This window comes from Panthera pardus, unplaced genomic scaffold (genome assembly GCF_024362965.1).
Source record: "Panthera pardus isolate Hobbes unplaced genomic scaffold, ASM2436296v1 HiC_scaffold_11, whole genome shotgun sequence".
NCBI classification, from domain to species: Eukaryota; Metazoa; Chordata; class Mammalia; order Carnivora; family Felidae; genus Panthera; species Panthera pardus.
The window spans coordinates 32131560-32144086 of record NW_026526666.1 but is presented as its reverse complement, the minus strand read 5'-3'; the positions used below and the strand labels follow the sequence as shown (position 1 = coordinate 32144086).

The following is a 12527-nucleotide window of genomic DNA, read 5'->3' as shown; positions in this document are numbered from 1 at the left end:
ACTCTGAAAGTCCCCAGGCCTCTTTTATCATAGTCAGTATCAGTTAAAGGGAGGCTCCATCCACATGATTCCCAAGCACATCTCATTCCAAAGCAGATCAATGGTACCTTGCCACTCTCCTAAGCCAGCTGCAGCATGAACTCAGCCCAAATTTGGGCAATTGAATTATTTTTCTCAGTGAGGTTTTAGCAACCATTATTACTCTCCCAGGAAGTTGTCCTTTCTTGGAGATAAACTGTCATGACAAACTCTGTTTTCTATTTAGCACATATTTCCAAATTCCATTGCTCTGCATGGAAGAGAAGAAGCATATGTTGCTTCTCAACACCACTCACTTCAAACGACTGAGAAACTCAGGGTTGTTTAGGCCACAGGAGCAATGGACATACACCATCCAGAAATCTCCTATTGTCTGACAAAAATGCCACAAGCTTGCATTGATAACATGCTATTTTTGTTCACCATTAACCCATTACCGCTGCCAGCAACCCTTTAAAAAAAAATCAGAGCTCTCAAAAAGACTCAACCATCTCCATACCTTTTCTTTCATCTCCCAAAGAACAAAGAAACAGTTCTGTGATTTTATCAGGGTTAGTTAACAATATTAATTAAAGGCACTAACTGTATCACATTGTGTTTGGTTGCAGTAGTGCTGTCACAGAGGGGATTTAAAATGTTCCAAAAATGACATCTCAGCCCTTGAGAAAAAACCCCACACAAAACCACAGCCAGGATTGGTTCTAGTGGTTGACATTTGGATCTATGTTCGAGACAAGGAAGCCAGAAAGAAAATAGGCCAAGAATCAGCAATCCTTTTAATCCAATGTCCTTTCAAAGTAATGGGGAGCAAAATATGCCACCCTGCAAAGTGCCTCTTTAGCACAGGATTACTTTGAACTGAAGGCAACTAAGAAGAAACACTTCTCTGCTGCCCCCCCCCCCACCATTGTCCTAAAAGCAGGATACAGATTTGTAAAGGGGTCCACTCTTCCCTCTACCAGGAAGGACAGACATTACTGAAGATAATTCTGGACACTTTTCAGCCCCGAGGGGGCACCAGAGGAATCTAGATAATAAACTCCATTAACTAGAATTTATCTGCCATTAGTTTCCCCATATATTAACCTTACCACAATTTGCCACCCTAGAAATTCAAAGTCTTTTTCCTTAGTCTTGTCCCTTCACTAAAAATGTATAGCATATTGTTCTTTTGTTAAGTGCTAAATGCCCAAGTTCTAACCACCCCTCTGAGTTATTCATTACTGATTACTCCCATGTGTACATAAGACGCACTTGGTAATAAACCCGTTTGTTTTTTACCTGTTAATCTGTCTTCTGTCAGTCTAATTTGCAAGGCACCAATCAATGCACCTAAGATGGGTAGAGGGAAAGAGAGTTACAGTAAAACCTTGGATTGCAAGTAACTTGTTCTGTGAGTGTTCTGCAAGATAAGCAAACATTTCTCTTTTTTTTTTAATTTTTTTTAATGTTTACTTTTGTTTTTGAGACAGAGAGAGACAGAGAGAGACACAGCATGAGCAGGGGAGAGGCAGAGAGAGAGGGAGACACAGAATCTGAACCAGGCTCCAGGCTCTGAGCTCTCAACACAGAACCCCGCGCAGGGCTCGAACTCGTCAACTGCGCGATCATGATCTGAGCCGAAGTAGGACGCTCAACCAACTGAGTCACCCAGGTGCCCTGATAAGCAAACATTTCTAATAAATTTTAACTTGATAAAGGAGCGATGTCTTGCAATACGAGGAGTACCTGATGCCAAATGTCACATGATCACAACTGAGCCAATGGCTCTTAAAATTCACTTTGATATACAAGGGCTTTGGATTTACAAGCATGTTTCCAGAACAAATTATGCTTGCCAACCAAGGTTTTATGGTGTTTTCCTCCCCTACAAGAGCATACAGGAGGACAGGATGGGGCTGATAAACCGCCTTTTTCTATCTTCTCTAAAGAGATTACCCATCTCTGAGATTATTGGTCTAGTGTCTTCTATGATCATAAAACCTCCCAGTAATTGTGGGTAAGGGATAAATGAAGATAGGAAAAGCCATGATTTTCTTTCCATTTCTAATTTTGGAAACTTCTGAAATTAAAGGAAAATTTTCTCTTTTTTAAAAGAAGCAGAGGCCAGTAGGCACAGTACATCTGATGATGTTTTAAAGGAAACGTTTTGGAGTTCATCCCCACGGATGGGCTAGGCAACAGCAGAGAAATCTATGGAACTTCGATTAGCCATCACAGTTTTTCATTTTATTTTTTGATTAACTTTTCTCATGCATAGCTGAAAAACACTAAACAGAATGAAAGGCAAGTTTTGTAATTAGACTAGATTGCCCAGGGCAAGAGAAAAAGAGACACAAGCAAATCCTGTAATTCAGCTCCTAAGTAACATCCTCCACATGATAGAGTTCCTTCATACATTTTTTAATCAGGTTTTAAAGTTTTGCATGTATACACTGAAATGAGTGTTTCTTTTGGGAAAATGTATTTGTTTGCATCAAGGCTTTCATTTTTCTCTTAAATACAACTTTGCCCCCGTACTTTATAACATATAGTACATAAAGGTATGTGGAGGCAGAAAGGAAAGGAAAAATATCATGAGAGACAAATACATGATGAAGCTTACATAAGTGACGATAGCTCTTTTAAAAACACTATTCACTTGGAGATAAAATTGGGATGTGGACCAAATCATACCCTCTGGGATAGCAAATAAAAAACTAAGTGTAGTATCCTTATTATGTGGAAAAGTGCAGAACTCCTCATATAGAAAAATATCTGATTTAAAATAAAATACACTTTCATTTGACAAAATCTTCCATGTTATCTTTATGGCCAAAACAGAAAACTGTGGATGATGTGATAGAATAGTTGAAGGAGTGTACCCAAAACAGTATTGATGGTTCAATGTCATCCTGCAGCAAGGTTTCTCTTTGCCTTGGGACCAAGAGCATTTTTCATCAATAAGTTATATAAAAGAATAAGCCCAGCATATTAGTAACAAGTATACAAACTGAAAGGATTAGTGAAGATGGTAAAATAAGTATGTTAAGATTCCAGAAGGACTCAAGAAGTATAGGCCAGAACTAACAAGATATCTTTAGTAAGGATAATTCAGGAAGGTATAGTTCTACACTGGGATCAAAAACTTGGGTGCAAATTTAGAAAATGATGGAGAACTAGGAGCTAGGGTCTGTATTAGAAAAAGTCCTAGGGGCACCTGTGTGGCTTAGTCGGTTAAGCATCTGACTTTGGCTCAGGTCATGATCTCTTCATTCCTGAGTTCAAGCCCCGAGTTGAGCTCTGTGCTGACAGGTCAGAGCCTAGAGCCTGCTTCGGATTCTCTCTCTCTCTCTCTCTCTCTCTCTCTCTCTCTCTGCCCCTTGCCCCCCCCCCCAAAAATAAATAAACATTAAAAAAAATTTTTTTTGAAGAAAAAGTCCTGAATATGGAATTAGGGAACACCAGTGATTTAAATCAATTTAACTTGCTTATTTCCATCTATTTTCTCATGTAAAAATTGGGTATAACAGTATCTACCTCTTGGGACTGTTAGGCCATTTAAATGAGATGACATGTGAGACCAAATCTTATAGCAGTCTATGTGGACTGAGGTCTTATGAGCCCCCACACAATGTCAGGATCAGTTCAAGCAGTATCATGCCTCTACCATGGTTAGCACTAGTCAAACCAGAGAATAACACTGTGATCAGGTATAGGGGCCTTGATTTTAGAGGAAGGGAAGAGAGTTAGAAAGTGTTTATTGGACATCCATTTGTGAGTCTAATAGCAGGTTCTGGGGATATTCATTAGAAGCCATGGTCACTATCCTTAAGGAGCTCTTACTCTAGAAACAAAGGATGAGAACATCCATCTAGAAGTTGGCCAGTGTCTTACCAGCTCTGTAAGCAAAGTCAATGAGAAACAGTTGTCCAAGTCACCTACTCCATCTAACCCAGTGTTTGTATCTACACAATAAACATTTTTTGAAAAATGAGTGATATAAGTTTTGCTTGGAAAGAAGATAAAGGGAGAACAAGAAAACTCTCTTTAATATTTTGCAATTCTAATTTCAGAGGGAAGAGATCTATATTTGTAGCTCTAGAGAGCAGAACTGAGGCAAAAGGGTGAGAGGACAGGACGCGGATCTGAGTTTTCTACAGAAAAACTTCACACTAATGAGAGCTGCTGAAACAGAGGGGACTCGCCTAAGAACTGGTAAGTGCCCCATCACCGAAAGTGTCCAATAAGGGGCTACCCAGGATGGTCAGGATGTTCTAAGGAAACTCCTACACGGAGCGGTTGGAAGCCGAACTATATGGGAAAAAAATTACTTTCCATTTTAGAGGTGCTCGTGGAAGAATTACAAGGCTGTAGTTCTAAAATCCAGTGCCTGTTTGCAAAGCCTGTCACGCTAAGGGCTGGGAAATTAAACTGGGCAATAGCATTTGGTTCAAACAGAAAAACCAAGAGGGAAGATGACAACTTAAAAATTATCTCAATTTATAATGAGGACTCCACTAACTGTGTGGCATCTGGTATTGGTATGTATAGATGTACAGTCAGTCTTCAAGCTCCATGGCAGAAAGTTTTCCTGGAGTCCTTGGCTCTGACATGGGAGTCTGAATTAGAACAGCTATTCCATAACTGGTCAAGTGCATAAAGGAATTTCTCTCAGCGTGCTTGCAGAGGAGAGTCATTGCTTCAGATGTAACAGTTTATGTAACAATTCCCAGATGCAGACTCATGTCCCCCAAGACAGTTACTTCCCTATTCCTACCTAGAATAAAATGAAGCAAGTGGAGTTAACCCCAGACCGGAATGAAAGGTACACCCATGTCCTCATTAGGGGCTACCCTCTAAGCCCTAATACCTGAACACCTCATGCTGAATCACCCTCAAGAAAAATACTAATGATAGCACTGCTGGTACTCAGTCATGGCAGACACCATGAAGATGCTCATGAACGTCCTCTATTTGATAAACATTGTTCTATAACAGCAAAAATACTTATTATTGTAAGATTAGTTATCATATTTTATCTGAGCCTGAGAATCCTAAAGCTTGGCCTTCTTTGTGTGTGTCTATTCAAAGATCACAAGCTATGGTGTCTTTTTGTGAGATATTTGCCTTCATAATTAAGACACACTGTCTGAGACCTTAAAGTAAGATTTGGAGAGCAGACCAAAATTACCCCTTCAGGATATTTGTGTACTTGTACTCCTCTAAAAGTTATATGTCTTTGCTTTAAAAAAAACAAATCCGGGGCACCTGGGTGGCTCAGTAGGTTAAGTGTCTGACTCTTGATTTCTGCTCAGGTCATGATCTCACATTTGTGAGATCAAGCCCCATGGTGGCTCTGCACTTGGCACGGAGCTTGCTTAAGATTCTCTCTCTCTCTCTCTCTCTCTCTCTCTCTCTCTCTCTCTCAAAGAAAAAAATCTACTTAAGATACAAGAAGAAAAGAAAGAAAGAGAGAAAGAGAGGAGGAAGGAAGGAAGGAAGGAAGGAAGGAAGGAAGGAAGGAAAGGAGGGAGGGAAAGAAGGAAGGAAAGAGGGAGGGAGACAGGCAGGCTGGATCTTTCTCTTTCCAGGCCGCTTAATTGAGATCCAGGGTTTGTGAATCTCTGGCAACACAGGTACCCTGGTACCCTGCTCTTTTATGTTGGATACCACATCAGGGACACTGATTATACTTAAAAGCTAATATATTTATTTATGGTTCTTAATGGCTCTATCCATTGCTGCTTTACCTCTGGGCCTATTAATTAGAATCAAGGTAAAACAAACAAACAAAAAAAAACAATCCCAAATTTTCTAGCCAGAGTTGCATGTAGAAGCAAAACCAAAGGCTTAACACAAAAGGGAAGAAAAACCGTGAAAAGTCCATTTCCAAAATTAACAAATAGAGAAAGCCTGAAAACCACACACCCCAGGGCTCCATTTTGTCTTCAAGAAAAATCAGGATCTAACTTTTCACTCAGAAGTTTCCATCTCAGGCCACTTCAGCAGCACAACATTTCAATTCTATTATTTAAGAAATGGTTTGAAATATTCCCCAATTCCGCTTAACACATCCCAGAGCACATTTCCACGGTGTGTAAGTGCACTGCCAAACAGCCAGCTCGCTGCGAACACAGGTGGGAGAGCTCGGCCAGCAGGAGAGGTTACATTTGTTTGGCAACTTCCTTCAGGCTGTTAGAGCTGAGACCACGAGAAGCTAAATTGAGAAGTGCTTCTTGACGTCTGTTGTAAACTAAGCTGAAGAGCAAAGGGCACAGCCCAAGGCCTGGAACAAAGGACAGAGCAGGAGCGGTGATGAGCCACCTGAATGATCCTGTTCCTCAGCAGGGTCACAAACCAAAGTGCTTTCCGAGGCCTATGGCTGCCATTTGGAACCTCTGGCCCTTCTGCATGAACGCCAGACCCCAGACCAGCAAGTCAAAAACAGTACTTCAATCCACCTCTCCAGCCTATATTTAATTTTTTCAGCAAACATGGTAAAAAATAAATGAGGTTGTACTTAAGCTGTCAAAGGCCTCACCACCTTACCTCACCAGAGGACTTCCGACTAGTTGGTTCTACCTTTAGTGCTACCTCCATTGGCCACAAGTTGTTATGTTAAACTCAGCCTCAAAAACGCTTAGGCTGTAATCCACAATCCGTTTTTCATTTAACGTCTAAACGTTAAGACAAATAGAAACCTCATCAGTAAACAGTGTGACAGTTATCTTTTTAACTGTCATTTCTGTAAGCTGATACACATCCCCTCCTAAATCAAGCTCAGATGTATCAGTTGTTCAAATACAAACATATTTAGCAGATTTCTGTCATTTCCTCATATGTATATTAATTTGCGAATGACTCACTTCATACATCTTGATAAACCTGAAAAACTATCTGTTGAGTTATTCACAGATGCCGGTGCTGATGCTGGCAGGGCAGAAAGCTGACAATGTATGCAGGGTCAGCGATGGGAGGGGGGGGGGGGAGGAGGAAGTAGCTGAATGTCATGGCCCTGGGATCATTTTAATCTGTCTTGGGGTGCAAGAAGTGTCACAGAGGTTCGCCTGAAATAAAAGTGTCCCTTTCCCTTAGCTTGTTTTGTACCACCTAATCCTCTAACTCTTTATTAAACATTATCTTTTCCATCTGCTCTAGTGAGTGTTCAGCACGTTGTGGACCAACTCCAGGCTGATTGGTTTTTATGGGCAACATGATCTCAGTTTTATGCACATACTTAGGATTATCTCAAGGACAAAGAGGATGAACAATCCATTAACTCTAATAAGCAACTACACATCTCAAGATAGTTACAGCATATATTTGATTTCAAAAGAAAAGGCTGGATTAAAACATGTCCAAAAACATCTAACCTCCAACATATAGAAATAGAATTTTCTGTTCTCCATGCTCTGGCGAGCGCTCCTACTAGAAATCACATCTCAGTCCCACTCAATCAGACTTTCCAGCCCTTAAATCTTATTTTAAGATCTGACACTACAGCAAGAAAAAGATCCTCTTGAAAGCCCTCCTCGTGATGATCTGTGGGCAAAGTGTGCAGAAAGTACACGTGCACGCTCACACACACACGCGCGCGTGCACTTTTTTAAAGGAAAATGCATTGTTATTGCTTTATGTAGAAAACTTATTTCTTCAGTAACTTTATAATTACATGGTTTCCATGGTTTAAAATTATAAAACCTCAGTCATGAAAATTTAGTCAAATACACACAGTCACCTGAGAAAGCCAATTTATATTCTTAGCCAGTGCTACTGACAAGTATTGGAAAACCATTGCTAGTGTTTATTTCAAAATTTAGTCCAATGCAAAGTAATCTACTAGGACCTCATTTGCCCACATTATTGTTAAAAGTTTCTGCTTACTTGATTTTCATAAGAATTCCTTTTAAATACTCATCTCTCTTTGCACCACTGTTTTATTGATGAGCTCAGTGTTTCTTTGGCTGACCTTTCAAACAAAGATGCTTGCTTTTTCTGTTACTTTAAATCTTTATGATCCTGTAATAATAACAATTATGATGGCATCTGATCACACTGTATATATTAATGACAAGACATATCTGGCCACTTGTCTTCACAGCTTACTGATCTCATTGATGAGAGCTGTCAGGCTGCCTCCTTGCAACTTGTAATTCAAGGTAATTAAAAACTAGCTTTTTTAGCAGCTTGAACTTTGTTTTGCAGTGAATTGGAAATATCGCATGCTGCAGAAATAGAGAATGTACTAGTCACCTGCTCGGCCTTATGCCAAGAGAAGGTGTGAAAAACAGGTACAGGAGTTAATCACCTATCCAGAGTGAGGACTTTCAAGCCCTTGTATGTGTGTCTTTATTCATTGTTTTGCTCAAGGAAAGAATGCTAAAGTGCAGAGCCGAGTATCATCTTCTCATTGCAGTTTAGGACCTTATTTAACAGGTCAAAGCCAAGGTAAAGCCAAGGTGAAGAACGAGGCAGGCATGCATAAATGGGCCCAGGCTGTCCAGAAGAATGCACCAGCCAGCAGTGCCGGCCTCTGGGGATGGAAGAAGAGGGCTGGGGTGGCAGGAAGAATTACTTTTCACTGGGTTCTATTTTGTTCCATTTGAACATTTTACCTGATGTTCGTATTACTTTAAAAACAAACAAATCTAGTGATAACTAAATAGCGTTTGCCCTCCCAGCACCGTGACAAGCAATCCCAAAGGTCAGCACCAGCAAAATGGCGCAGGAGCCAAGGCTGCCACCGGGAGGCCCAGCTCCTCACTTGTTTTCCTCTTGACCGCAGCCAGTGTCCTTAGACTCTCACCCTGTTAAAGCAAGTGCCCAAGAAACTACCTGACTACTGAATACAAATGAAGGATGACAGTCATGCTTTCATACATACATATTCAAAAGCAATGTCCAACTGAAAGGAACGACACAAATCTTCATCGTCAAGACCGTTGGAAACCAATTTTCCTAGATTACACAATTGGTTGGGGAGGATGCCTGTGTGTGTTCCAGTTTGGAGGGAAAAGGAATATCTGTGCAGGGAAGAGGAGGGCTGTGATCATGAGCAGAAGATGGAGTCCTGGACTGGAGGACACCCCACCAGGGGCATAGGCGGGCCTGACCATGCACACCTCTGCACAGGATGCTGGGTAAACCGGGTCCTTACTCCCAGGCCCTCCCAATGGGGCTGGTGTCTGCGCGAGCCCTGAGCACAATGATACGCATAAAACACTGTCACTGCATCCCTTCAATGTGGTAGAGCAATTGCACCTGGCAGAACCCTGGGCTAGTGAAAGTATTTCTGCAGGGTTCTTAGCTCTCCATGAGGCTGCTCTAACCTTCCTTAGCTGCTTGACTTTCCTCCTTTCTGCCTTTCAATGCCCTCTTGTGATACTGCTTCAAACCCAAATTTTCTTTTTCTAGACACATAGGCATGCATTAGAACACAGTAAGACAAAAACTTACCTACTTGAGAATTAAATTTTTCACCTCTAGGCAAGTTAGTAAGGCCCAACTCATTCATCTTCTCCTATTTGCTGTTTTCGGCAATATAATTACATTACATGGCACTGACCAGTGAAAATGCTGGTAAAAGTCTTGTGTTATGACTCTGTGCCTGCCCTGCATGCCCATGTTATTCTGCATAGAAGTTAGCATGGGAACACCAGCTCCTGTTACTGAATAATCCATGTGAGATCTACTTTACGACATCTGCTTTTGTGTCCATATGAGAAATTATTACATTAAGATTATGCAGCATTGACCTTTTTTTTTTTTCAAAATGGAAACACCTTCTTTGCCTTTGCTTCTTAAAGTAATAAATGCCTACTTTCCAGAAACCTAACACCAGAGAAATACAAAGTTGTTAATAAGAGGCCTCTTCATAATTTTCTCTGACTGGGATATCCACTGTTACCAGTCTGGTATATATTTTTAGAGATATCTGTTATGCACAATCACTAATGAGTGTATATTGTACATCCTCTGCCAGAACTCTGTTCCAAGAGACAAAATCTAATGCATGCTATCTTAAGCACAAAAAAAAGTCTCACATCACTTAAAGAATCCTGGTAGTTTCAGGCATAGCTTGATCCAGGGACTCAAATGATATTACCAGGACTTGGTTTCTATTTGTCTCTCACCTTTGCCATTCTTCATGTTGGTAGTGTTCTTGGGGTCCATATCATGTCCACAAACAGCTCCAGGCTTACCTGTCCTCAGATTAAATTCTAGCAACAAAAGGTGGAAAATCCATTCCTACTATTTCTTACACAAGTCTTATGATCTGTATGGATCAACATAGCTCAAACGATCACCTCAAACCAATCAATATACCCAGGAAAATGAAATGCTCTAATTGACCAAGATTGAGTATCACACAAACCCCTGGAGCCAATTGTGAAGTCAACTCCTTCCTGTTCACATGGACAGAGAGTGGATGCCTCCAGAAAATCATGGGCTGTTGACAGAAAAGTAAATAAGTGCTAATAAACAAAAGCAACAAACACCCCCAATACATTTGCTTCTTTCACCAAAAGCATCAGAGCAGGCTACAAAATTTGTGGGATTCAGTTCGCCATGAAAATATGGGATCCATATTCAAAAAATCCTAAAAAGAAAAAAGTGGCATTAATGGTACTAAAATATAACACTATTTTTGCTCTTCTACCTTCTTCCTGTCAACTGATCATGGTGTTTGTTTTTTACTACATGATATTGTTTTAAGTAAAGAAAAATTAAAAATTCAATTAGCATGGATATAACTATTCATATTTATATTTTCTGTATCAGTTTTGAATGCAGATACAAAGCTCTTAACTCCTGTATGGATTACCAAAATTGTACAACTGGTATTTTGCAGCTCCTACCTACACACAGATTTCATTCTTAGGCAGAACAGTGGAAACAAACTCAATTGCTTTAATTTCACCTCTTGATAGGTGCACCTTCTACAACACTGTCTACCTGCAGCTTACGGATGAGTTAGGAAAGACTTAAAGGAAATGTAATTATGTGTTTCTCTCTGTACTTCTATGCCATCCCTGTACTTCTATGCCATCATTTTTGGCACAAGTGGTTAGCAAATACACAGACGTAAGACAAGCATGAAAGGATATGGTAGGGTTTCTCAGTCGTTCACGGTTCTCAGAACACCATTACTTCTTTCTGCATTCAAAGCAAGTTTTGGTTTGCATGGAACACATGGCCTCTTGGAGCCATCAGGGCCCCCATCTGCTCACCTGGAGATGGAAATCCCTTACCTTATACTCACTTGAATCTCCTTAAACTCCCACACATGATGAATTAACTAGAATTCTATGCTCAGGGGCATTGGGAATGCTATGTGTAAATGGTAAAGGGTGGGAAAAATGGGAAGTGGGAAAGGATGCCAGGCACACTTACTGCATTTGTCTTTTCTGCTCATGCACATGCTCCATTCTCTTACCAAATCTCACTTATAAAACACAAATTCAAAAATAAAATTCTTGGGGTGCCTGGATGGCTCAGTCAGTTGAGCATCTGACTTCAACTCAGGTCATGACCTCACAGTTCTTGAGTTTGAGCCCCACGTCGGGCTGTCTGCTGCCAGCGTGGAGCCTGCTTCAGATCCTCTGTCTCCCACTTTCTCTACCCCAACCCACTTGCTCTGTCTCTCTCTCTCTCTCTCTCAAAAATAAATAAGCCTTTAAAAAATAACTAAATAAAATTCTTAAGATTTCCAAGACAGCTACAGTCAAGTATTAAACCAAGTTCAGGAACTTCTGAGTGTCAGGCTTGTATGACTGCAGAGGTCACAGGCCCGAGAAGTTGGCCTTTGGTCTGAACAAACAGAACGTGGTTAAGGAAACCCACTGCTCAGAAAGAAAGGAGGTTCCACATAGAGTAGTGGTAACAGCTATGGCAAAAAAAATAGAAGAATTTCAAATATCTGCCCTGCAAGTTATGAGTACTCAATCAAACCTATTGCATGTAAAATTCATTCATTCTTAATGGTTACGTAGTATCCCATTGTATGATTGCACCATAATTTATTTTAACAGTCCCATATTAACATTTCAGTTCTCTCCAATTTTTCAATAAGGCTTTTATGAATATTCTTGAAAATTCATGTGATTATTTCCCTAAGATAAATGTTTAGTAGTAGAATTGCTGAGTCAAACAAGATGCATGTCTTAAATTTTTTATATACATTACCAGACTGCCTGTCAGAATGGTATACCAGTTTATACCAGTGGCAGTGTATAATAAAGCCTGTTTCCCCATACCAAACATAGGATATTACCATTTGTTTTTGTCTTTGACAATCTGAACGATGGAAAATGGTATCATTGTACTTTTTTTGAATCATGGCTGAGGATGAGCATCTTTTTATGCGTATTGTTAAATTTCATCTTTCACATTTCTGAACATACAAATTCTCTTTGGGACCCCCATCTCGCATTCAATGAGAGATGAAGAAAAGGGAATGAATTGAAACAATATGCTATTATTATTTCCTACCAAAATGAGGGACA

General features: G+C 40.3%; 1 long non-coding RNA gene across 1 annotated transcript in view; it reads right to left on the bottom strand.

Moving 5' to 3' along the window:
- LOC109246227 (uncharacterized) overlaps positions 1-6984 on the bottom strand; it is a 61518-nt gene extending 54534 nt beyond the window's left edge. The window contains exons 1-2 of the long non-coding RNA XR_002071270.2: positions 6888-6984; positions 1321-1371 (exon numbers count right to left, since the gene is read on the bottom strand). This is a non-coding gene — a long non-coding RNA (uncharacterized LOC109246227). The remainder of the gene's footprint in view (positions 1-1320; positions 1372-6887) is intronic.
- Between the last annotated feature and the right edge of the window lie 5543 nt (positions 6985-12527).